We start from the raw sequence: 4,890 nt of genomic DNA, 5'->3' as shown, positions 1-4,890 counted from the left end.
GAAATTTGGTATCGTATTGTAATTCACAATCAAACCCCTAAGTTCAAGATGCAAAAATTATTTGTTATTACTAACATGTTCATCGATTCTCTAGTCATCCTCAACTTACAAGAATTATAAGCTAACAATGTAGAACATGAATTTAAAATTATATAAATTAGATAAAGCAAGGTAAAGAACAGCCAATTTACTGTAATATGTAAATTAATTTCTCTCCCTTAACAAATTCAGTCAATTCTCATACTTGAAACAGTATATTAGCTTTATTCTTTTTCTTTTAATCAATTTTACGATCTAAAAATTTCTGTTTTGCTGTTATATAAATGTAAATGTAATTATGCTTCCTAGGTATGTGAACTCACTGACTTCTTCTAGAAGTCAGTGAGTTCACAAGAATAGCCCAAGCAAAACAGGCATTCTATAAGAAACAACAGATGTTAACATCAAAAAAATATATCAAGTGATTCATTAAGAGTTTCATCTGGAGCATAACTTTGTACGGGTTCAGAGACATGGACACTCCGAACAGCAGAAAAAAGAAAACTGGAGATCTTTGAGATGTGGTGCTGGCAAAGAATGAAGCAAGTGTCGTGGACAGAGAGAAAGAGGAATGAGGATGTTTTGGAAGAGGCAACAGAGAAGAGAGATATTTTCAGAATGATAGAGGAAAGGTGAAATGATATGATTGGCCACCTAATTCAACACATGGAATGGATGAATGTTTTATTGGAAGGAAAGATAGAGGGCAAAAGGGGACGTGGAAGACCCAGAGTGGACTATCTCAATGAAGTATTATGAAAAAGGCCATACCAACAGATAAAACAGCTAGCTAACTGAAGATAGGACCTATAAGACTGCACACATCCATGTTTGTCCACCAACCATTGAGAGAGAGAGAGAGAGAGAGAGATGCAAATGTAATGCAGTTCTGACAGAAGTATAGCACAAGAGAATTTAAATTTTAGATTCAAAAGCATTTTCAAAAATTTTGGTCTTTCTTCGAAATGTAAATTTGAATTTTCATAAATCGTCAAAAGATCTTACCTTCAACTTTTATTGTTCTTACTCTTTAGAAGAAGTAATTCAGGAATTGGATATGTAGTTGAGAGATCTCTGGAAACAATGAATAAATACTCAATATTCTGACGATACAGAATACAGGATATTGTTATTATAAATATATTTTTATATACAGTATTTAAAATATATTAATATTTATAATAATGTATGTTTTCAATATAAGCTATGATTAAAATGATTAAAAAATTATCAAGTTACGATATACTAATTAAAAGTAAACAATTATTTATTGTGACATCATCACAATACCAACCTGCAATTTTTAATAAATTTTTCATTTATTTAATTTAAAATATATGCTCTCCACCTCAAATTAGTACTGTAGTGTTTTGCCCCTGTACATCATACTTTTCCTGCTAGCTATAGTCATGCCTGTCACTTTACTCTTTTCGGGAAAAAAATTTTGAATTGAAATTATATGAAGTTGCTGCACTTATCATTTTTACTAGTAATAGCAGATTTGGCTAATTAGCTAATTCTTAATTTTGACCTTCATCTTGTGATGTTAATTCAGACAACTAAAACATGACTGACAAGTGAGTAAAATCACAATTTCTGACTAATGTTATAGCCATATCTGATATAATTTTTGGACATGTTTGGCTGAAGTCAAGCAATGTCACAACTTCTCATATCTGACTTTACTAACACATTTCAGTCAGGCTAATTCAGATTTCTAACTTTTTGAATACGTCCACGGTCAGAGCATGTTCCACTGGAAGTCACAATATTAAAAATTTATTTATTGTTATTAAGAATAAAGCAACCTCTGCCACAGTGTGGCAGAGGTTGCTTTATTCTCAAAAGCTCAAATTAACTAACTAACAATTTAAACTCATTATCTCTTTAACTAATTAAAAAAAATAATAATTATAATAATTAATACTTGCTTAATCAGTTGAAAAGTTTCTTTTTTTTATCAATTACTTCATCAATAAAAACTAATTCTGAAAAGAAAAAACTTGTATTGTATAAAGATTATGTATAGAACTACAGAATATGCAAAAAATTGTTACTATTAGTTATATAAGTTTTACAAATATACATCTAAATTTCTTTTCTTAAAGCAAAAATTCTTTAGAAAACTCGAGTATTTTCTATTGTAAGAAAGAGTAGTATTAAAAAGTTTCTCTTCCTCATAAGATCAAGTTTTTTCTCTTTGTAATACAATTTTTCATTCTAGGTATAATTGTTTAGAGTTCTCCTTGAATTCACATCTTCACTTCATAACTCAACTCTATTTCTGTCAATCATCCATTTCTTTTTTTTTTCTCTTTTCTATAAGGTAAGATTGCAAGAAATCAAAGGTCCAGCACTCTGATATTTGCACTGACCATAATTCTTATCTCAGAGAAAAATGCTGCAACTGATTTTCTTCGCATTATTATTTGAAATAGTAACTGGACATCTCTAAATTTTTTTTTTATGTTTTTCTTTACTGATTTCAAACATATGGCATGAATACATTTGAGTTTTCTAAAAGATATTTGCTCTGAGAAAAGCAATTCGAATCAGATTATTGATTAATAAATGTCAAAGACATCAAAGAATGTTCTCATAATTAGAGACATCCTCTGTATTTTTTCAATAACTATATCAGATGACATATTTAAAACTATCAAAACATTAACGAAGTAATCTATAATGATAGCTAATTTTGTTTTTATGCCTTTATTAGTAGCATGAGAAGCTATTAATTAGTAAAGAATTTAAAAAAGAATTATTAGATATTTTATTATTAACGATGTATTGATCAAAAAGTAAGTAATTATATAGCAAACTTAAAAAGAATATAACAACAAATTCTTTAGTAGCATTTATGATGAAATATTATTAAGTAATTGAAAATAATATTATTATTATAAAAATATGTATATGCATTAGACTACACTGTATTTTCAATTCAAAATGTCTTCAAAAAGATTAAATTATTATGCATATGTATGCGGAATAGAATAGAAATTGCTTTGCAGGGCAAAAGTAAATGTTTTTGCTGTTAATTTATTTTACATTCAATCAAATAAAAAGTTTACAGATAATTCTATAGAAAAATTTATACTGTTGTTAGTTAATTAAAATCTGTTTGAGTATTTTAAATTCAAATTAATAGTGCATCTTATATAAAATTTTCTATATTAGAATAAAAATATTCAGTATGATTTATAACACATTATGGCAACAAATTACTATCATTTAAACAGGATCAAGTGATATAATAAAGATTTTTGAATAAACTACATACCATTAATATTTTCATCCTGTATTTTATTATTCGCTTTCTTTAATTTGATTGATTTGATGATACAAACACACTATCATCACCAGGTTTACTCATTAAAGACAGGTCAGAACAGTCAGGACATTATGAACAGAATTTGACATATCCAAATACAAACACCAGTAAAAACTCTAAAGGTTTAATCTAGATATAAACATGTGTTCCTCAGTATATAAGATAGGTAACTTGTACTGCTTTGATCATCAAGCCAGACTGTATATAATTACGAATGCCCTATTCAGACGATCAGGTAGCAAGAGTACGGTATCTATTTGTCACTCGAATTTTGTCGCTATTAATTACATCGAATTAACAGTAGGATATCATGATCAAAGATGCTTTACAGATTCCATTTAATTTCATACATTACTAAATTTACAGAACAGACAAAATTATTTAAGGAACTTGCATTAGACATAATTACACAAATATTTATATGCAGGTTTTGATCATTTCCAGTAATATAATTTTATTCTTGATTGTTTGTTTAAATTTGTAAGTATTCAGGATTTCTTTTAAATAGCTGTATTCTAGATTCCACTATTTTATACATTGTCAAATTAGTGATGTTTTTGTCCTATTGACAGCTTGAACTGTAAAAGAAAGTACTATTTTTACTCATGGGAGATGATCAAAAATAATGAAGACATGTAAAGAAACACCAAATATATACTCTAAGGTTCTTCAACCTGCTCTTGTAAGCTATCCTGTTCTATTAAAACATGTTTTTATTATGCTTCTTGGTTAAATTCCAGATACGTATACCGTCATGGCGGCTCATCTTTGATTCCAGCAAACAAAAGAAAGGAAACAGTGGAGACGCACGTTCTAACCTAATCTAATCTATTCTAATAAATTATCATAATTATTACCAACCAAATTATTAGAATAGGTTAAGTTAGGTTAGAACGTGCGTCCCCACTGCTTGCTGGAATCAGAGATGAGCCACAATGACGGTATACGTATCTGGAATTTAACCCGATTCTTTTTGGTTGGTGGATATTATCATTTAACTAACTTTAATTAAAAAAATGGAATATTTGCTGGTTTAAATAACAAAATTACCTAAACTAAAATTAAATTCTGCTTTTACCTTTCTTCATTTTAAAATACATATTTCGTTTTTAAATTTTAAAATGTCACATGTAACATTTCGCTCCTACCACGTGTTTAAAATAACAAATAGCCCTCTAGTGAGTGAATTTTGATTAAAACAATTTATTTATTTTATTTTTTTTAAATTATTGTTTCGTAAAAATTTAAATTTACATTACATTTACCGTAATATTAGAAATATTATTAATTATAAATAAAAAATTTTGAACATTAAAGTACAAAAAACTAAAATTATAATAATTCTAATTACACGCACAAACATAAGCTTTATACCATGGATTAAGATAATCCGTGCTTTACATAAAACAAAATTTTAAGAGCTACCTTCCACATTTTAAGGTGTATATACATAATTGGATTGATGGAATAAGGAAACACAATACTTGGGAATGTCTATCGGGAGGACTTCGTAGTCG

General features: G+C 28.0%; 1 long non-coding RNA gene across 1 annotated transcript; it reads right to left on the bottom strand.

Moving 5' to 3' along the window:
• Positions 1–1,998: 1,998 nt before the first annotated feature.
• Positions 1,999–4,209, bottom strand: LOC111619225. The gene is made up of 3 exons (XR_002755711.1): positions 4,032–4,209; positions 3,323–3,951; positions 1,999–2,027 (listed from the first exon to the last, which is right to left on the bottom strand). It is a non-coding gene; the product is annotated as an uncharacterized LOC111619225 (long non-coding RNA).
• Positions 4,210–4,890: the final 681 nt, after the last annotated feature.

This window comes from Centruroides sculpturatus, unplaced genomic scaffold (genome assembly GCF_000671375.1).
Source record: "Centruroides sculpturatus isolate CEXI.00-Female unplaced genomic scaffold, Cexi_2.0 scaffold114, whole genome shotgun sequence".
Classification (NCBI taxonomy): domain Eukaryota; kingdom Metazoa; phylum Arthropoda; class Arachnida; order Scorpiones; family Buthidae; genus Centruroides; species Centruroides sculpturatus.
The sequence above is the reverse complement of the archived record's forward strand: the minus strand, read 5'-3'. Positions and strand labels throughout refer to the sequence as shown.